Source organism: Lampris incognitus, chromosome 20 (assembly GCF_029633865.1).
Source record: "Lampris incognitus isolate fLamInc1 chromosome 20, fLamInc1.hap2, whole genome shotgun sequence".
NCBI classification, from domain to species: Eukaryota; Metazoa; Chordata; class Actinopteri; order Lampriformes; family Lampridae; genus Lampris; species Lampris incognitus.
In genome coordinates, this window is record NC_079230.1 from 34,951,677 (window position 1) to 34,974,372 (window position 22,696).

Sequence of the window (22,696 nt, forward strand, 5' to 3'; positions counted from 1 at the left end):
CCTTGGGTGGCTCCATGTCTCTCACAGCTGCAATCTTGGCTGGGTCAGGCTTGACTCCATCCTTTGTGATGCGATGCCCAAAATAGCTGACCTCGGTGGCGCAGATTGTGCTCTTCTCCGGGTTGAGTTTCACTCCTCGCTCTCTGGAGCGCTGCAACATGGCTCGGAGGTTGCTGTCTTGCTCCTCCTTGCTCTTTCCATATACGAGGACATCATCCACTATGGCTGTGACTCCATGTAGACCTTCATAGGTCTCATCAACCTTCCGTTGAAACTCGTCCTCGGCGGAGATCAACCCAAAAGGTAGACGAAGGAAATGGTATCTTCCGAACACCGTGTTGAATGTTGTCAACTTGGACGACTCTTCTACGAGTTTTATCGCCCAGTACCCTGAGCGAGCATCCATCACACTGAAATAGCAGGCCGCTGCCAGTTTGGAGGTGATGTCGTCGAGGGTAGGTAGAGGATAATGAGGTCGTTTCACAGCCTTGTTCAGGTCCTTCGGGTCGAGGCACACTCTGAACTTTCCTGTGCGTGGCTTTTCTGCTGCCACCATTGAGTTGACCCATTCAGTCGGTTCGGTGACTTTCACAATAATCTGTTGCTTCTCCATGTTCTGTAGCTCCTCTTTGAGACGGTCGCGTAAGGCTACTGGAACGCTCCTCGGTGGGTGGACCACAGGTGTTACATTTGGGTCAACGTGGATTATGCATTCACCAGGAAACAGTCCTTTTCCTTTGAAAACATCTGAGTACTCCTCAATGAGTGATACCTCGGGTGTGTTGGATACAGACAGTATGAGCTTGATCAGTCCAAAGTCTAGGCATGCTTTTAATCCTAGCACAGGTGGTGCCTGTGTGTCAACAACATAGAACTTCAACATTGACTGGGTGCCTTTGTACTGGCATTTCAGGTCACATTTACCTTGAATGACGAGCCGCTCACCACCATAGCCATATAGTGGGCGAGTGGAGGGCTGCAATGCACTCTGTATTCCCAGTCTTCTGAAAGCTTGTGTGGGAATGACATTAGCTGAGGACCCAGTGTCTACTTTAAAACTGACTGTGTTTTTGTTTGGACCTACTTGCATATCAGCGAAAACTTGATCCGTATTTTTACTGTCTTTACCTTGTGTCAATGCGTCGATGAACAGTTCTTCATTGTCTGAGCATCTGTCAGACTCATTTTCCTCCACAGTGTGTACGCCTTTTCCTGGTCTGGAGAGACACACTTTAACGAAATGGTTCCATTTGCTGCAGCTGTTGCATTGCTTGCCTTTTGCTGGGCAGGTTTCGTTTCCACTGTGAATCTTGTTCCCACAGTATTTGCATCCTTTACTGCGATTGTGGTCTCTCGCTCTCCATGAGGCATTGTCTGACGCTGCGCGCCATTTTGTGTCGTCCTCGCGCCTTTTCCAATGCTTCTTCTTTGATGCATTCCGACCGATTGTAGGCACAGCCTGTTCGCGCGTGCCCGTGCTGGTGCTAGCAATGGTTTTGAGCTGTGCTTGTGATAGTTCATGAGACGTAGCAACGTCTATTGCTTTTTCCAATGTTAGCTCGGAACCGATGTTCAGTAGTTTCTCTCTCACTCTCGGTGAATGAACTCCGAAACGATACGGTCTCTGATCTCCTCTTCACTCTCTCTATAATTACAGTCCTTCACAAGCAGTCTCAAATCAGTCACAAACTGTTCGAAAGGCTCGCTAGCTGCCTGTGCCCTTCCATTGAACTTATAGCGCGCGAAGATCACATTTGCTTTGGGTTTTACATACCGTTCAAAACGACCGTAGTATGTTTCCAGCAACTTTCCTTCCGCTTCTGAGAGCGTCCATGTATTGTAAATGTCCCGTCCATTTTCTCCTACCCAAATCAGTAGGTAGCTGCATTTTTCTTCCTCCGATTTCCTCTTTAAAGGTCCAGAAAACATCAACTCGATGTGCAGTTGAAACTTGCGCCATGCTTCGGGCAGACTGCTAGCTTCCCAGTCCATGCGGGGTGCAGGAACTCCAGCGACGTCCATTACGACTTTTCTGTTTATTCTTTTTTCTCCTTTTCACGCTTTTACTCTGACACCATGTCTGACTTTCCGTCTCTATGGAGGGATCCGACGACGACTTTATAATTCAGTGTCTTTATTTCAATGGTGACGGTTACAATCATACAGTAGCTAGCTCCACAGTAGTGACTTGTCTGAGTGCTAAACATAGACTGACGATTATGTGGTTCCCCTGCGTCCTCATGCGTCAGATGGACCAATCAGCTTGCAGCTAACTTAACAGCCAATAGGAGTGCTTGTATCACATCGTTATAGCCAAACGGGCTATTATATTCTAGAGAATATTACATTACAAGTGTGGAATAAAAGGGCACAAGGCAAGACATTTTTTTCGAAAAGTGTGGTGCAATTACTGCAAAAATAATGCACACCAAGAATCCCTGTGCAAGAAAAAGAGGGAACAATATGGTGTCCATAAAGTCACGGAGGAACAAAATAGTGACCAAGACCATCTCTTCAAGGCCAAGCACACAAAGAATGAGAGATCACCAGACAACGTGAAGATGATCCTGCATCCACCATGATGGTAGATGCAGGAGCAACATCTCACATCGTGAACGACATCGGACAGTTTAAAAGCTTCGACCACTCATTCCAGCCTGACACCCATTCAGTGGAGTTAGCCGATGGGACCAAGTGCAGTGGAATAGCACAACGAAGAGGAACGGTGTTGATATGTCTACTAGACAGCGCCGGATGACAGCCCAGGCTGCATGTGCTAGAGCATCCTTTGCAAAACAGGAGCTACAGATTAAGAGAGAAAAGGCAAGATTGGACTTGGAACGGGGCCATGCTAGAAGCTACTTTAGAAGCTTTAGAGAGTGAAAAACAAGCTGCTGCAGCTGTCGCCGAGGCTGAAGCTTTAGAAGCTGCAGATGACAAGAGTAATACGACCAGCAGCCACGGCGTTTCACCAAATACGGTTAGAGAGAGAACAAGAGAGTATGTGCAGTATCAGTCTCTGTTCTACGCTGACCACGCTGTCTCCTCACATAGTGCTCCACCCCACATAGCACAGGGAGCACCTCCACCCAGACAGGCCTCTGAAGGACATTATCCCCAACAAAACAACACTGCTCTTCTCTCCACGTCCCATGGGCAGACACATAGAGACAGTCCAGTAGCCACACAATGCCCTATCCCCATGCCTAGGGCCAAACAACCGTCCATGTCACCCGATGCGAGGAACTTCTCACCAGCCAGGTACACGGCTACCCCTGCCCCTGACCGTTCTACTGAGTCTAACACACAACGTGTTTATGTAGCCCAGCCCCCAAACATAATGGACTTTGCCAAATATATGGCTCGTAGAGAGCTGGTCACTACAGGGCTTACTAAGTTTGACGACCAGCCGGAAAACTTCCGAGCATGGGCATCCTCGTTCCTCACTGCCACTCAAGGCCTAGACCTATCTGCCACCGAACAGCTATACCTATTAGTGAAATGGCTTGGCAAAGAATCATCTGAGCACGCTAAAAGGATTCGAGCCGTCCATGTCTCCAACCCTCCCGCTGCTCTTCACTTGATTTGGGTGAGACTAGAAGAGTGTTATGCCACCCCAGAGGTAATAGAGAGTGCTCTGTTCAGACGCCTAGACAGTTTCCCTTCTCTGTCACCCAAAGAAAACACTAAGCTCAGAGAACTCGGAGACCTTCTCGCCGAGCTGCAGTCAGCTAAAGAGGATGGTTACCTCCCTGGACTTACCTACCTCGACACTCCTCGGGGAATAAATCCCATCATTGAAAAGTTGCCTACTTACCTTCAAGAGAGATGGATGACCGCTGGCTCATGATACAAAGAGGAGTATAGAGTGACTTTTCCCCCATTCTCGTTCTTCACTCAGTTTGTCTGCACTGAGGCTAGGAAGAGGAACGATCCAAGTTTCGTCCTACCAAGCAAGACCTGCAAGATCTACCGAAATGAAAGGCCCTTCTCAAAGCATGAGGGAGGAAAGACCCGAGTGACAGTAAACAAGACAGATGTGTCTGACACAAAAGAGACAGACAAGTCAGAGGGTGACCCTGCTAAGCACTGTCCTATCCATAACAAGCCCCACCCGCTCACAAAATGTAGAGCCTTCAAAACAAAGACAATGGCAGAACGAAAGGCATTTCTAAAGGAGCACAGAAGATGTTACAAGTGCTGCTCCCCTTCTCACTTGGCCAAGGACTGCCAAGTGGAGCTGAAGTGTAACGAATGTGAGAGTGAACGGCACTGCACAGGCTTACATCCAGACACTCATTCATCCTCCACGCCCGCCAATCCTACCACAGAAACTGCATCAGAAGATCAACGCACTGCTCCTCCTCCACATCACAGCGATGTCTCCGCTGAGGTGACTTCAGCATGTACACAGGTATGTGGCCCTGGACTCCCAGCTTGATCCTGCTCCAAGATCTGCCTCGTGAGGGTGTATCCACGGGGGCAACGGGAACGCTCTGTCAAGATGTATGTGGTCCTTGACAACCAGAGCAACCGTTCGCTGGCCAGGTCGGAGTTCTTCAAACTGTTCGAGATCCAGAGCAGCCTGTCGCCTTACGTGATGAGGACCTGTGCTGGCGTCATGGAGATGACTGGAAGCAAAGCAGTTGGCTTCCAGATAGAAGCACTGGAAACTGGTGAGTGCTTTGACCTCCCTCCTCTCATTGAGTGCAATGAAATCATGTCTAACAGAGCAGAGATCCCTACAAGAGAAGTTGCCCTTTCACACACTCACCTGAAGACCGTGGCTCCTCACCTCCCAAAGCTCGACCCAGATGCTGAAATCTTACTTCTACTGGGGAGAGACATTATCAGAGTGCACAAAGTGAGAAAGCAGATTAACGGGCCGCACAGTGCACCCTTCACACAGTGCTTAGACCTAGGGTGGGTGATCGTGGGGGAAGTTTGCATCAACAATGCCCACAACCCGAATGTGAGCGTGTACAAGACTAACGTCCTGGAGAACGGGCGCCCATCCCTTCTCACTCCTTGCCCGAAACGTGTCTGCCTGAAAGAGAGAGCAAGCTACGGCGGGGAGTCCGGGCATAGTGTATCCACTCACGTGTTCAAACACGTCTCTTCTGATATGCCAGCTGAAGAAAAGCTGGGACTTACTGTGTTTCAGAGAACTGAACGCGACAACAAGTGTGCCATGTCACTCGAGGATGAAGTGTTCCTCGAAATCATGCAGTGAGAGGTTCACCAAGACGAACAGAACAGCTGGGTTGCTCCCCTTCCGTTTCGGACACCCAGACCACCTCTTCCTAACAATCGAGAGCAAGCCCTCTCTCGCCTCACGTCCTTACGATGCACCCTGGACAAGAGGCCAGAAATGAAGGAACAGTTTGTTGCCTTTATGGAAAAGGTCTTCGAGAACAAACACGCCTAGGAAGCACCCCCACTTCAAGAGAAGGAGGAGTGCTGGTATCTGCCTATCTTCGGGGTCTACCACCCGCACAAACCAGGCCAGATACGTGTGGTGTTTGACTCGAGTGCACAGTACTCTGGCATATCTCTGAACAATGTCCTGCTCTCTGGACCCGCCCTGAACAATTCTTTTCTGGGAGTGCTGATCCGATCCCGGAAAGAACTGGTCGCAGTAGCAGCCGATATACAGCAGATGTTCTACTGCTTCCTAGTCAGAGAGGATCACATGAACTTTCTAAGGTTTCTCTGGCACAAGGACAATGATCTGACCAAAGAGATAGCAGAGTATCGCATGCGAGTGCATGTGTTCGGGAATAGCCCTTCCCCAGCCGTCGCACTCTATGGCCTTCGACAAGCCACCAAAGAGGGCGAAGAACAGTATGGGTCCGACACACGCCGCTTCGTCGAGCGCCACTTTTATGTGGATGATGGACTCACCTCCCTCCCCTCTGAATCCGAGGCCATCGACTTACTCAAACGCACCCAAGCGTCCCTCGCCAAGTTGAATCTGAAGCTACATAAAATTGCTTCAAACAGCGTCAAAGTGATGCAAGCCTTCCCACCTGAGAACCTAGCCAAAGACTTAAAGGACCTTGGTCTGAAAGATGAAGAGCTCCCCACACAAAGGAGCCTTGGTTTGTGTTGGGATATCAACTCCGACACATTCACTTTCAAGGTCGCAGTGAGTGACAAGCCCTTCACTCGTCGTGGCGTGCTCTCAACTGTTAACAGCCTCTTTGATCCCCTTGGTTTTGCAGCACCAGTGACAATTCAATGAAGAGCGCTGCTGAGAGAACTGTCCACCGACGCAGAAGAATGGGACACCGAACTTCCTGAAGACAAGAGAGGAAGCTGGGAAACATGGAAAGGATCACTTCTAGATCTGAGCAGTCTCCATGTTCCACGAGCCTACACTCCACAGTCGTTCTCCAAGGCTACATACACAGAGTTGTGCCTTTTCTCAGATGCTTCAAACTGGGCCATAGGAGCAGTGGCTTACCTAAGTACTGCCTTTGAAGATGGAGAGTGCCACGTTGGCTTCGTCCTCGGAAAAGCCAAGCTGTCTCCTCGTCCCGAGCCCACGATCCCTCGCCTTGAACTGTGTGCAGCTGTGCTTGCGGTTGAAATGGCCGAACTGATTCTCGATGAGCTAGACCACAAGCTAGATTCTGTCAAGTTCTATTGCGACAGCAAAGTCGTCTTTGGATATATATTCAACGAGTCCAAGCGCTTCTACGTATATGTGCATAATCGGGTTCAACGTATACGTCAGACAACCTCTCCACAACAGTGGCATTATGTACCTACAGACCAGAACCCAGCTGACTTAGCGACCAGGTCCGTCCCTGCCTCCAAGCTCGCCAGCACCATGTGGTTCAGCGGACCTGACTTCCTTCACAAGCCTCCTCGTCCTGTGGAACAGCAGTCATTCGAGCTTGAGGAACCTGAACTGGACGTGGATGTACGACCACAAGTCACCACCCTCGCCACTCACACGAAAGAAGGCCAACTTACCTCAGAACGGTTCCAACGTTTCTCCACCTGAGAGTCCCTTCTGGATGCTGTTGCCTACCTGATCCACCAAGCTCGTTCATTCAAGTCGAGCCCTACAAACTCACCTCAAACATGCAAAGGCTGGCATCTATGCCATACACCTCGCACTCCTGAAGAGCTGGCTGCCGCCAAGAAGATTATCTTCAGCGCTGTGCAGAGAGATGCGTATCCAGAGGAGTACGTCAATCCGCAAGGGACTGCAAAGACATTTCTCAGACCTATATCTGAGGTCATCCTCCTCCTTCCAAAAGAGGATTGCTAAGAGACTTTGATAAGGGACTTTAAGGTAGTGGCATTTAATAATGCCAGGCGGGGAGTGTTCTGCCTGCGCCGTTTATTTTGATGTAATACCACTTTCAACCACTGGGTGGCTGCATGCTATTGTTTTGATGTGATTTAGCGCCACCTGCACAAGAAGAAGAATGAAACAGGAAGTACAGTTACAGTAGTTACGTTGTTAAACGATCTCAGTCTGATATGCTGAAAGAAAGTAGAAAAAGTTGTTGCATGTCTCAATCTTCGCTCATCATTCTGTTTAATGCCATCAGAAAGCAATGACTGTAAGTCTAAATAATAGTGTACATCTTTGGTAACGTTTGAAGGTGTATATTGTGTAGTTTGAATATTTTTAGAGGGTAGTTTTGTTAGCTTAGGAAAAACGGGATCTATAAGCTAAGCTGTATTGTGTGCTAGCTATTCATTTGGATGTGTTAGCTACATCATTGAGTTGCATTATGTTAGCAATACTGGATATTACTATGATAGTTTTGCGTTAGCTAAAGATATTAGGTAAATAGCTATATGTTAGCTGCAGAAATAGATGTTTTAGCTAGTTAGCCATAGAGATTTTATACAGTCTCACTGTAATTCAGGTTACTTTTGATAGATAATGGTATATCTATATGCAGATATTTTACACCTATGTATATTTTTATATTTAGTGTAGGTGCTCAAAATTGTATTTTATTTTCTTCTCTACAGTTTCACTCGTCGTCGTCGTCATTTCACTATAGTTAATGGCAAGACGTCATTAAATTCCCCTGACTTCTAGTTTGGCTTGCTGTTCATCTTTGTTCCAACACTTCTGGGAAGTTTACAACATTGAGGGAGCAGTACACCTCTCACCCAAGAGGCTTCCTCAGTTCGTGCCTTTCTGACTAGACCAAGCTAGTCTGACTGGCTGGTGATGAGACTCAGAATTTATCCTCTTGGAGTCGTTGTCAGAGCTATAGATGTCCATGGCTCTTTGTGTCCCGATGTTTACCAACACCCGTCGCTAACAGAGCCATAGATATGAGTGGCTCTTTTGTATACCGATGTTTGGCCGCGCCCGTCGTTATCGGAGCTATTGATATGCGTGGCTCTCCTGTGGAAAATGTACCAGGTCAGGGAGTTCAGAGTGGAATTTCTGGGACTTTACCTGAACAAACTGAGCGCACACAGCCGGGCAAAGTCACCGAGACTGTAATCAGAAGGAACCCACCGCGAACCAAGAGGAGACCAGCTTACCTACAGGAATTTGAGACTAAGGATACAGAGGACAAACTACAAACATGCGTGGACTCTTGTTATATAGTATGCGACATTCCTCAAACCTACCAGGAAGCCATAGCATCAACCGAATCAAGGCAGTGGGAAAATGCCATGAACGAGGAGATGCGATCACTGAAGGAGAATGAGACCTTCAGCCTCACCCAGTTGCCACCAGGTAAACAGACAGTGGGGGTAGTGTCAGTACAGAACCACAGGCTTGGACTCAAAACGCAGACTCAGTCTCAGTTCACAAAAATCAATCCTTTTAATAAAAATGAGGTCGGTACACAGGTGATCAGATAACAAGGCAACAGTGTCCAAATCAGCAGGCAAAAGGCGAGGTCAAAAAAGGCAAAAACAGGTCAAGAAACTATAGGGCTAAAAAAAAACACACAAGGGGAAAAATGCTGGAACGCTGTTACAAGGAACAAGACGAACTGGCACAGAAGGAAGGGAACACTAAAACTATATACTCTGGAGGAGGGGAGACAATGAGACACAGGTGCAACACATTAGGGCAGGGCAGGTAATCACACAGGAGGGAGACACATGGGGGCAGAAAGTAAAGGACCTGAAACGAGACAAGAGGTGAGTATCAAAATATAACAGGAAGTACAAGACAAAGAACACTGGGAGAAACAAAAGATAACTTAACTATCCAGACGGGGCGTGACAGTACCCCCACCCCTACGGCCGGCTACAGACGGCCCAGGGTCCCCAGGGTGGACGCGATGGAAGTCCCGGATGAGGGAGGGGTCCAGGATGTTGCTGGCCGAGACGCAAGAACGTTCCTCCGGGCCGTATCCCTCCCAGTAGACCAGGTATTGCCCCGGCCCCGACGCCGGACCGCCAGGAGCTTGCGGACAGTGTAAGCAGGGCCACCATCGGCGAACCGGGGGGGAGGGGCCTGGAGGCAGGGACCAGAGGGCTTTCTATGGCCGGTTTGATCCGACTCACGCGGAAAGATGGGTGGACTCTCATGGCTCTGGGGAGTTTGAGCTTGACAGCAACTGGGTTAATGACCTTAGAAATAGGGAATATCCCCACAAACCTGGGAGCGAGTTTTCGGGACTCACTCTGAGAGGCAGGTCTTTAGTGGATAGCCATACCCTCTGGCCGCTCCTGTAAGTGGGGGCAGAGATCCGCGTCGGTCAGCCGCCGCCTTGTAACGCTCGGAATTGCGGAGCAGGGTGCGCTGGGCCCAGGCCCAGGTGTGGTGACAGCGGCGCACCAGAGCCAGCGCAGAGGGCACACTGACCTCCCTCTCCAGGGCAGGGAAGAGAGGAGGTTGATATCCATAGGCACACTGAAAGGGGGAGAGACCAGATGAGGAGCATGGGAGAGAGTTGTGTGCATACTCAACCCAGGTGAGCTGACTGCTCCATGTGTTGGGGCTCTGGGAGGCGAGGCAACGCAGGCTGGTCTCCAGCTCCTGGTTCAGCCCCTCCGTCTGACCGTTGGTTTGGGGATGGTGGCCAGATGACAGGCTGACAGATGCTTCCAGGAGTGAACAGAAAGCCCGCCAGAACTGTGCCACAAACTGCGGGCCCCGGTCAGACAAAATGTCCCTGGGGAAGCCAATGGATTCAAAAAACATGATGCAGCATCACCTCGGCTGTCTCCTTGGCCGAGGGCAACTTGGGCAAGGGAACAAAATGAACCATCTTAGAAAATCTATCCATCACCGTGAGGATGGTGGTGTTACCTTCGGAAGGGGGGAGACCAGTCACAAAGTCCACGTAGATGTCTGACCAGGGTCGATGTAGCACAGGGACTGGGCGAAGCTGAGCAGAAGCTGGGTGTCGGGAGACCTTACTGCGAGCACACACCGGACAGGCTGCCACGTACTCTGTCACCTCCTTTTCCATGACCGGCCACCAGAACCGCTGTCGTATGATGAGTTCTGGGAGGTGTTAGGAGGTTGAAGCTCTGACAGGAAAGGTTGAGAGGGTGAGAAACAGTTCTTTACACAAGTCTTTCCCCATGAAATTACCTGCCATGTTTTCCAGTCTATATGGGGGCTGTGGAGTGTGAGCTAGGGGTATCCCAGGATAAGTGGGTGCTGAGGAGCTGGAAAGACATGAAAGCTGATTCTTTCGGTGTGAGAGTCGGGAAAAGACAGGTACAGTGAGTGAGTGCGATGGGTGACCTTACATAATAGCCTGCCGTCCAGGGCACTGGCATCCAGGGACTGGTTGAGGCGGAAGGTTTTGAGGCCCTGCTTCCTGGCTAGATCAAAGTCCATTAGATTAACATCTGAGCCGGAATCAACTAGGGCTGGATGCTTAAGAGAAAACGCAGGGGAGATGAGAGACACTAGAGGTTGCAAACGAGAGGGATTAGAAACACTCAAAGTACAGCTCACCAGTGCCCTCACCTTCACTGGCGAGCCCGGTCTTTTAACAGGCAGAAGGCAATGAAGTGGCCCAGTTGGCCACAGTAGATGCAGCGACCCTCTGAAACTCGTCGCTGGCATTCCTCTGGGGTCAGGTGGGTTTGGCCAAGCTGCATAGGTTCCTCCGTGTCTGGGGGAGGCGCTGTGATAGAGTCAGCAGGAGGAGTGCATCGCCAGGAAGAAGAAGAGCTGCTGACCTGTTGCCTCCACGGGAGCGGCAGGGAACTGCTGGGTCTGGTTCTGCCTCTCCCTCTCTCATACAAACGCTTGTCAATCTTTATAGCCAGGGCTATAAGGGAATCCAGCTCTGCAGGTAGGTCCATGGGGCTAATTGGTCTTTGAGAGTGTCAGAAAGTCCATCAAGAAAAGCATCAAACAAGGCTGGCTGGTTCCAATCACTCTCTGTTGCTAGAGTGCGGAACTCTATGGCGTAATCAGAGACCCTCTTCTTACCCTGTCGCAGTCTCATCAGGGCTCGGGCTGCCTCCCATCTAGGGGCTGTCTGCTGGAAGATCTGGGTGGAGGTCTTGGAGAACAGCGACAGTGAATTGCAGACAGGTGATTCCCGACTCCACCGTCGCCCAGGCCTTAGCTCTCCCAGTCAGGTGAAAAATAATATATGCAATCTCTGAGCGGTCAGAGGGGAAGGCAGCAGCCTGAAGCTCAAAATGCAATTCACACTGGGTTAGAAAAGCTCTGCAATCAATTGTGTCTCTGGAGAAACGCTCTGGTCTGGAAAGGTGGAGAGGCAGGGACGGAGTGGCGGGTGCTAGAGAAGCAGCATTGGACCCAGAACCAGGAGGTGCCGCCGGTGTCGATTCGCCAGAGCATGGCGGGACTCCTGACGGTCTGTCAGCTCCTTCACTTCATAGCGAAGAAGACTGATCTGTTCATCTTGACTCTGGATCTTGTGAACCTGTGCCTGGAGCACAGAGCGTACTGTATCTGAGTCCGCTGAGTCCATGTTATGGCCAGTTCGTACTGTCAGTACTGAACCACAGGCTTGGACTCAAAACACAAACTCAGTCTCAGTTCACAAAAATCGGTCCTTTTAATAAAAATGAGGTTGGTACACAGATGATCAGATAACAAGGCAACAGTGTCCAAATCGGCAGGCAAAAGGCAAGGTCAAAAAAGGCCAAAACAGGTCAGAAAACTATAGAGCTCAAGAAACTCACACAAGGAAAAAATGCTGGAACGCTGTCACAAGGAACAAGACGAACTGGCACAGAAGGAAGGGAACACTAGACTATATACTCTGGAGGAGGGGAGACAATGAGACGCAGGTGCAACACATAAGGGAAGGGCAGGTAATCACACAGGAGGGAGACACATGAGGGCAGGAAGTAAAGGACCTGAAATGAGACAAGAGGTGAGTATCAAAATAAAACGGGAAGTACAAGACAAAGATCACTGGGAGAAACAAAAGATAACTATCCAGACGGGGCGTGACAGGTAGATGGGTCTACACACTCAAGTGTGACATTGATGGATCTGATAAGTACAAGGTGAGATTCGTAGCAAAAGGCTACAGTCAGAAACCAGGAACTGACTACGCTGAGACATTCTCAACCACAACTGATGTAATGACAAAGCCAGTCACCAAGCTAAAGCTAAAGAGGTTTGCTCAAGACATGTTTGATACTTAGAAGTGCAAAGAGTGTGTTCTCGTTGTCAAGGTAAAGAAGAAGCCTTATTTTTTGTTGTTGTTTTGTTTTTCAGGTAATCCAATGAGCTAAGAGTGAGTGGGGGTGTTAAGTGTTTGTTATTTGATAGCGCCCTTACTCATTGTATTACGGTACATTCAGATGTGACGTCGCCACGTTCTCTGTGTGCGACAGTGTGTTGTAAGAGTCGGTAGTAGAGAGCTAAGATCTGCTGTATTTGCCTAAATAAATATGCCTAACATTAAAGGCTAAAGAGAAAACTGAGTCAAGCTTTGCTTATTCCCCATGCGCAAGAAGAAGATTGCGCACCCCAGCTCAACAGACACACTTACAACAGAGCTGGTGTTTACCTTTTTCGATCCCTAACGCAGAACAAAAATCTCCACGGACGCATCCAAAGACGGATTTGGGCGCCGTGCTTCTCCAGGCTGATGACAACGACAATTGGAGACCAGTAGCATATGCGTCCAGAGCATGGACAGCGACTGAAACACGATACACCCAAATTGAAAAGGAGACCCTAGGGTAGTGTTTGGATGTGAGAAGTTTCATGGCTATGTCTATGGACTACCCACCTTTACAGCAGAAACAGATCAATAACTGCTCATTTCCATCTTCAGAAAAAAACTGAACGATATGTCTCCCCGGATCCAGCGGATGATGATGAGACTGCAAATATATGATATGGATCTAGTCTACACGCCAGGTAAATGCATCATTCTGGCTGATGCACTGTTCAGAGCACCTGCACCAGTCACAAAGACACAAGTCAGCACCATCTCGGTAGATGAAGAAATGCATGTTAACTTGATTGCTTCCTCCCTCCCAGTGTCAGACACGATGATTGCACTAGAAATGGAAAAAGACGTGATATTGCAGACAGTGATGGCCAACCTCCAACATGGGTGGACAAAAGGTAAACTCTCTTAATTCTATCCTATCAGGGCAGAGCTGAGTGTGGTCAACGGCCTACTGCTAAGGCAAAACAGGATTATCATTCCAGAGTGTATGCGCCAACAGATGCTCAACCGGATCCACGAGGGTCACCTTGGCATTGAAAAGTGCAAAAGAAGGGATAGGGAAGCTGTTTATTGGCCAGGTATCAATAGAGACGTTGAGAAACTGATTAGTAAATGTGACACATGTCAAAGACGCCGTTACAAGCAAACCAAAGAGCCAATGCTGATTCAAGACATGCCAGCCGAGCCATGGCAAAAAGTAGGAACAGATCTCTTCCATCTGAATGGAAATGACTTTCTCTTAATAATATACTATTACTCAAACTATCCCGAAATCGCACAGCTAAACAGCACATCTGCAAGCGGTGTAATTACTCACCTGAAAAGCATCTATGCCGGACACGGAATTCAGATGTTTGCAGAACAGTATGGGCTCCAACACATCACATCAAGCCCTCTCCATCCACAGGCAAATGGGAAGGCAGAGAAAGGAGTGGAAATTGTCAAAAGACCCCTGAAAAGACAAAGACCACTGAAACCAACTCAGACCCTTACCTGGCATTGCTGACCTATCGATCCTCACCTGTGGCATGTGGAGCGTCGTCTGCAGAGCTCCTTATGAACCGTAAACTGTGCAATACCCTGCCATGCGTGCCTGAGGAAAATGGGGAACTGACAGAAAAACACATGCAGCTCAAGTGGGAACAGAAAAATAACCACGACAAGGCTGTCAGGAGTCTGAGACCTCTTTCAGAACAGGATGTGGTCAGAATCGAAGAGCCCTCTGCATGGAACAGAAAGGCAATGGTCCTGAAAGAAGTAAGTCCAAGGCCATATACCATTAGGACTGAAGATGGACAGGTACTGCGGAGAAACCGCACAAGTCTGCTTAAGACTCAGGAGACATTTCAGGAACAAGCAGGTGCTGAAGTGACACCTCCTGTCGTGCATCCTCCTGACGTGCACTCGACTGAGTTTCCTCCACCTACACCAACGACCGAAACTTAAGTCATGCGCAGGTCTAGCAGGCCTAGAAAACAGAAAGCTATAAAGGACTTGTAGGATAACAACTAAATAAATAAGCGACTTTGAGTTTGGTTAGAGATATATTACAAGACATCGGAGTGTGGAGTTATTTGAAAACTTATCAGAAAGTTACATTGAGTTGGGATACCTGAAAAGGAAATACTGTGACTTACCTGTTTGTTGTTATACAGTATACCTGTACTGAAAAGTGTTAAATATTGTTTAATGTTTAAATGACTCGGTGTGGCAATAGCTTATTGTGACTTAAATGTTTGTTATTTTACCTGAAAAGGAAAGTGTTAAAAATGTGGTGTAATGTTTAGATGACTTGGGGACTTATCATTCAGCAGGTTGCAGGTGATTAGAGAGCCTGCTAGGTTTAAATCTAGTGCGGATGTGGAGTCAAGTAGTTTAATTAATGTTAGTCAGGGAATTTCTCATAGTGTAAATTATCAGCCTGATAGCTTGGTCTATAACACTGAGACTGTCTCCCTACCCTGCTGTATTGCTCCCAAGCTCTCCTCTCCTAAATGTGTGAATCCCAATAATCTAGTAATTATTCCTACCACTGGTAGTGGTGAGATGTGCGACAAAATACCTAATAATCTACAAAACCAAACAGCTAATGTTATCAAGAATGTGACCACATATCGTCCGAAGCGTTGGTGGCCAAAACTCTCAACAAGGTGTCTAATTCCAATTAATCTTTCACCTATTGGTAGCTCTAAAGCTCTGCCTACTACTGATCACTTCCACAAGACGCTTAAATTTGGTTTCATAAATATCAGATCACTGTCTACCAAAGCCTTACTAATAAATGATCTGATTCTTAAACATAGTTTTGATATGATTGGGTTATGTGAAACACGGCTGAAACAAAATGTTTTCCTTCCCTTAAATGAAGCTTCCCCACCTGACTATACTTATGCCCATGTAGCTCGGGCAAATAAACAAGGCGGGGGTGTTGCCTTCGTATATAAATCTATTTTCAATCTGACTTCTAGACTTGAATCTAAATTCCAGTCTTTTAAGTCTCTTATTCTTGGTCCATCTCCCTCAGCCATGAATAGACTCAGCTCAGTCCAAATTGTGATACTCTATCTGCCTCCTGGCTGTTACTCGCTATTTCTTGAAGAATTTGGAGAATTTGTCTCAGGCCTTGTTCCTCACTCTGATGAGATTCTAATTCTAGGTGATTTCAATATTCATCTGAATAAGGCTGCTGATCCTCTAAGTAAAGCCTTTCTGGCACTAGTTGATACTTTTGGGTTCACTCAGTTTGTTCAAGAGTCGACTCATTGTGGTGGTAACACCCTTGATTTGGTTTTATTTAAAGGGATAACTGTTTCTGATCTGAATGTCTTACCAACCACGTCTGCTGTGTCTGATCATTTTCTCATCAAATTTGAAGCATTATTGGCCTTTCCAGTTAATGTCAGCACAGATGAAATTGCCACTCGCCATATTGGTCCCTCCACTGTAGCTGCATTTGTCCAGCAGCTGCCTGAAGTCTTGGCTCCTTTCACTGTGGTAAATGACTCTGTTGAAAATTTCACTAGTGACTTAAATGTGGCCCTCTCTAGTCTCCTCGATTCAGCTGCACCTCTCACTACCAGAGCTAGGCGACTAAAGAGGCCTACACCCTGGTTTAATGATGAGACACGTGCTCTTAAGTGGACCTGCAGGAGACTGGAACGTAAATGGCGAAAATAAAAATTGGAAGTTTTTTACCTATCGCGGCACGAGTGTTTATTGAAATACAAGCATGCTTTATCTACTGCAAAAACATTGTATCTCTCTCACTTAATAAATATTAATAAACATAATGTTATGTATGGATGATGCTATTCTACCAGTGACCACTAGGTGGCACCTGTATTCTATATTGCTGTGTCTGGGTTGTAACCAACAGAAGAAGAGTTCCTAGTAAAGCATGGAAATTAACCGCCGTGTGTGCGTTGTGGTCCCTGCATCGTGTGTGAAATTGTTTACACCATAGTGTTATTAGCCAGCTACATAATATAAATTGGCGACGAGATGTGGAGTAGAAACTTTTAGGCACCAAAGTAGCCGTGAAACGGGAAGTTTTCTACTTGTTTGGACGAAGTCATCCACGCAGTTGTAGCTAATGCTGGCATGGTGCTAGCCAACTGACTGAACTTGCTAGCTGATGATGAGCAGTAGCAGCGGAGAAGAAAGGGAAGAGGAACCAGAAGGACGCATCATGGCGGGAATTATTGGCGGTATGGGACCATTTGAGGAATCCGGTGAACAATGGGCAACGTATATTGGGCGTTTTGAGAATTATATCCTGGCTAATGAGATCAGGGATGCTAAGAAGGTGCCGGTTCTATTGAGTGTGATAGGGCCAAAGACCTACGGATTATTGCGCAGTCTGATTGCTCCAGACAAGCCTGGGGAGAAGACGTATGGTGACATTGTAAAGGTGTTGAAAGGACATTTCGCCCCCAAACCGATAGTGATAGCAGAGAGATTCCGTTTCCACAAGAGGAATCAGGAGGACGGTGAGTCGGTGGCTCAGTATGTTGCTGTGCTTAAAGGACTTTCCGAGCATTGTGAGTTTGGTGGCTACGTAGAGGATGCACTGCGGGACAGGTTTGTTTGTGGACTGAAAAGTGAAACGGTTCAGAAGCGCCTGTTGTCCGAGGACAATTTGACCTTTCAGAAAGCGGTCACTTATGCAGTTTCAGCAGAAACAGTGGCGCGTGACGCACAACAGTTGAGCGGCTCGTTAAAGGTAAATGCCGTTCTCTCTCAAACATCCCATGCCAAATGCAGGCGGTGTGGAAAGACAAATCATAGTGATGATGACTGTTGATATAAAGATAGAGACTGCCATCAATGCGGCAGGAAAGGCCACATTGGTTGCATGTGTAAAAGTAAACCCAAGAATGACTATGGCAGAGAGAGGAAATACAGAGAAGGGAAACCGGAGTTTAAAGGCAAAAGCAACACAAGAAGAAGAAAGTGCGTTGTGTGGAGGCCAGTGACAATGAAAGTACAAGTGAAGGGACTAAATCTGACACTGATAACGAATTGCCATGTTATGCACTGTCTCGTAAGGGTAAATATTCACGTATATCTGTGTTACCGGAAATAAAAGGTAAGAAAATAGAAATGGAATTAGACACAGGGGCTGCTGTATCTGTAATTTCATGGGAACAGTATAAAAGTACAATGAAAAAGGTGCCATTGCAGCCTACTGATGTAGTCCTTAGGACGTATACAGGTGAACCTTTGTTACCAGAAGGGGTTATTAATGTGAAAGTAAACCTGAATAAGCAAACAGCTGAGTTACCATTGTATGTTGTAAAAGTGAATGCAGCTCACTATTTGGTAGAGAGTGGCTGAGAGCTATTAAGCTTAACTGGAAAGACTTAAAAACTGTGTATGGTGTACAACTTGAAAAGAAAGACAGTTTAGATGCTGTACTAAAGCGGCATTCTGCTGTGTTCTCGGATGGGTTGGGTTCAATGAAAGACATTAAGGCGAGAGTGACTCTTAAACCTGATAGTGTGGTGGACACGTATTGGGGACAGAATTCAACCCAGGAACTAAGGGTTAAGTCATGGTTGCCCTGGCAGGTTAACGCAGGGTTAAGTTATGGTTGTCCAGCCAGTTTTCTGATTATTCTTGCCACCTCCGCTCAGTCGAGCTGTGGTTTGGTTGCTCTCTGATTTACCGTGGATTAAAGAAAGTTGCCTACACGGCTTAAGTGTGAACCTACGGTCTTCTCCGTTCCTTCGGCTCTACACTGGTGACCCCGACGTCGGTTTTCGGATAAGTTTTCTGAAACCACACACATTATGGCTACGAACGCCGTTGCAATTAAACTGCCGGAGTTTTGGGAGTCTTCCGCGGCTACATGGTTCGCGCAGGCTGAGGCACAGTTCGCGCTCAGAGACATAACAGCAGACGAGACCAGGTACTACTACGTATTGGCAGCGCTGGGGTGCGCTACGGCTTCCAGGATAAGCGGTTTCATAACCAACCCACCGGCCGATGGTAAATACGCCGCACTTAAACATCTCCTCCTTGAAACTTTTGAACTGTCAACAACGGAGAGAGCACGTCGCCTCTTCGCAATTCAGGGCTTGGGAGATGGCAAACCATCGGAGCTAATGAGCAGGATGTTAAACCTACTGGGTCAAGAAAAGCCATGTTTCCTGTTTATGGAGCTGTTTCTGCGCAACATGCCGCCCCACGTCCAGACTGCGCTCGCTAACTCCACCATCACTGATCCCCGTGAGCTGGCAAAGGAGGCTGACCGATTCTTCGTCGCTACACAACGTTCCTCCCATGCCGGGGTGCTGGCTCCTACCTTCACTGGCCCCCCGCCGACATCGCGGGCGTGGCCCGACGGTGGCGCCACAGCATCAGACCGCTACAAGCCCTCTGGACTCTGTATGTACCACGCTCGATTTGGTGCGAAAGCTAAACGGTGCCGTTCCCCCTGCAACTACAGGGCGACGGGAAACGAGAGGGCCAACACTCAGTAGTGGCCATGAGTGTTGGCGATACGAGCAGGCTACTCTTCATCCTCGACACCATCTCCGGTCGGCGATTTCTTTGTGACACGGGCGCACAGAGAAGCGTGCTCCCTGCTACTGACGTCGACATCATGGGCGGGGAGCGGGGCCCCCAGTTGGCAACGGCTGACGGCAGCCCTATCCACACCTACGGCGTGCGGTCTGTAGAACTGTGTTTTGGTGGACAACGTTTCACGTGGGAGTTCGTCATGGCCAATGTAACGCTTCCCCTCCTCGGAGCTGATTTTTTGTGCGCTTACGGTTTGCTAGTGGACATTCAGAACAGCCGTCTGGTCGATGCCTTAACCTTCTCCTCCTTCGCATGTACGCGGAGGGAAGCGGCCTATGCAGGTCTAGCCAACTCTCTCTCAGAGGCAGACAAGTTCACCCGCCTCCTCGCTGAGTTCCCTGACCTCACCCAGCCTACCTTCTCTGCACCCACCGCTAAGCATGGGGTGGAGCATCACATTGCTACGAAGGGGCCCCCGGTCTACGCCAGAGCCAGGCGTCTCGACCCCGCCAAACTCGCCATTGCCAAGTCTGAGTTCGAGCACCTGGAACGCATGGGGATCATCCGCCGCTCTGACAGCCCGTGGGCGTCCCCACTCCACATCGTCGCTAAGCCTGATGGAGGTTGGCGCCCATGCGGGGACTACCGCCGACTGAATGACGCCACCACGCCCGACCGCTATCCTGTCCCGCATATCCAGGACTTTTCTGCAAACCTGTCTGGCAAATGCGTCTTCTCAAAAGTCGACCTGGTCCGTGGTTATCATCAAGTTCCCGTGCACCCCTCAGACATCCCCAAGACAGCGGTGACTACCCCATTCGGCCTATTTGAATTCCTACGAATGCCATTTGGACTCAAAAACGCGGCCCAGTCCTTTCAGCGGCTGATGGATTCAGTGCTCCGTGGCCTTCCTTTCCTCTTCGTCTATTTGGACGACATACTCATCGCCAGCGCCTCCAAGGAAGAACACCTGTCCCATCTTCATGCCCTCTTCACACGCCTCAGCCAGCATGGGCTGATCGTCAACCCGGCGAAGTGCCGGTTCGGGCTGACAGCCATTGATTTCCTCGGGCATCGCATCACTGGGGACGGGGCAGTCCCCCTGCCCTCAAAGGTGGAAGCGGTGGCGGCCTTTCCGCGCCCCCAAACAGCTCGTGCGCTCAGGGAGTTCATCGGGATGGTGACATTCTACCACCGCTTCATTCCCCGAGCCGCCTTTATCATCCGGCCACTGTACGAGGCGCTGAAAGGCATGTCCCCCAACCAGGCGGTCGACTGGACAGCAGAGCGGGACCGTGCGTTCACCGAGACTAAAGCTGCGCTCTCCCAGGCTACCCTGCTAGCGCATCCTTCACCTACAGCGCCTATTTCCATAACCACGGATGCATCGGACTATGCTGTTGGTGCGGTTCACGAACAGTGGGTGGGGGGGGCTTGGCAGCCTTTGGCCTTTTTCAGTCGCCAGCTTACACCCCGAGAGCGCAAGTATAGTACTTTTGACAGGGAACTCCTCGGTCTCTGGCTCGCTGTCCGGCATTTCCGTTTCCTGCTAGAGGGCCGTGAGTTTACTGCGTACGTGGACCACAAGCCCCTCACGTTTGCCATGTCCAAGACGGCCGAGCCATGGTCCGCTCGCCAGCAGCGACAACTCTCCTACATTTCGGAATTCACTACCGACATCCAGCACGTCGCTGGTAAGTCTAACCAGGTAGCTGACTGCCTCTCTAGGGCAGTGATTGGAGCGGTCCACCTAGGCCTTGACTATGCACAGATGGCCGTTGACCAGGCCACGGACCCGAGCATCCTCCGTCTCCGGGCCTCCGACACGGGGCTCCGCCTGCAGGACGTTCCTTTCAGCAACACAGGTGCCACCCTCCTGTGTGACGTCTCCACAGGACAGCCCAGGCCCATCGTCCCGCACAGCTGGAGACGCCCCGTATTTGAAGCTGTGCACGGCCTCTCTCATCCAGGCGGTAAGCCATCCGTGCGCCTGACCTCTGCTAAGTTTGTGTGGGAGGGACTTAAGAGAGACGTGAAAGCGTGGGCCGACTCGTGTGTTGCCTGTCAGCGGGCTAAGATACACCGCCACATTAAGGCGCCCCTGGAACGCTTCGCAGTGCCGGAGAGACGATTTGACCATGTCCACGTCGACCTGGTTGGTCCCCTACCCCCCTCCCATGGGTTCACCTACCTCTTCACTGTGGTGGACAGGACTACGCGCTGGCCTGAAGCTGTTCCCCTGGCATCCACGACGTCTGCTGATGTGGCCCGGGCTTTTATTGGGTCGTGGGTCTCACGTTTCGGTACGCCTTCCGACCTTTCATCTGACCGCGGGCCACAGTTTACCTCAGAGCTATGGAGTGCTGTGGGTGAGGCTCTGGGCGTCAAGCTTCATCGCACTACCGCCTACCACCCTCAGGCGAACGGCCTATGTGAGCGCTTCCACCGGTCCATGAAGGCTGCGCTTCGGGCTACTCTCAAGGACTGCAACTGGGTCGACAAGCTCCCATGGGTCATGCTGGGCCTGCGGACCGCCCCGAAGGAAGACCTACAAGCCTCCTCTGCGGAGCTGGTGTACGGCACGCCGCTGCGAGTCCCAGGCGATTTCATGCCCAATGCAACGCGTCCCTGGTCAGCTGTGGACCAACGAGCCTCCTTGCTGGACGGGGTCAGAGCTTTCACACCCGTCCCTACCGCCCAACACGGCGCGCCGGTGTCCCAGGTGCCCCCAGGTCTGCAGTCAGCGGACTACGTGTTTATCCGTCATGACGCACACCGCCCCCCTCTGCAACCCCCTTATGACGGCCCCTTCCGCGTCCTGGAACGGGGAACTAAGCACCTGGTGGTGGATTTTGGGGGCACGGCCGAGCATGTTTCAGTGGACCGAGTTAAACCCGCACACCTGGACTTGACGCAGCCGTTGGAGTTAGCCCAACCTCCTCGTCGCGGTCGTCCCCCGGCTCCGCCTCCTCCCCCCGTGGAGGCCCGAGCTGCCTCTTCTGCTCCTCAGGCCGACCTCCACAGGCCCGCGTCAATGCCTCCCAGAGACACTCCGGCCCCTGTTATCCGGAGCCGCCGCGGACGGCCTGTTGTCCCCCCGCGCCTGCCTGACTTCGATTACTAGGGCGAATTCTGGGGGGGCTCATGTGGTGGACACGTATTGGGGACAGAATTCAACCCAGGAACTAAGGGTTAAGTCATGGTTGCCCTGGCAGGTTAACGCAGGGTTAAGTTATGGTTGTCCAGCCAGTTTTCTGATTATTCTTGCCACCTCCGCTCAGTCGAGCTGTGGTTTGGTTGCTCTCTGATTTACCGTGGATTAAAGAAAGTTGCCTACACGGCTTAAGTGTGAACCTACGGTCTTCTCCGTTCCTTCGGCTCTACAATAGCATACCCAAATTCTGCCCACCACGTAATGTGCCCTATGCTCTGAGATCCAAAGTAGAGGCTGAACTGACCCGCCTCACTGACCTTGGCATGATCTCACCAGTGGAGCATACACCCGTAGTTCCTGTCAACAAGAAGGATGGCACGGT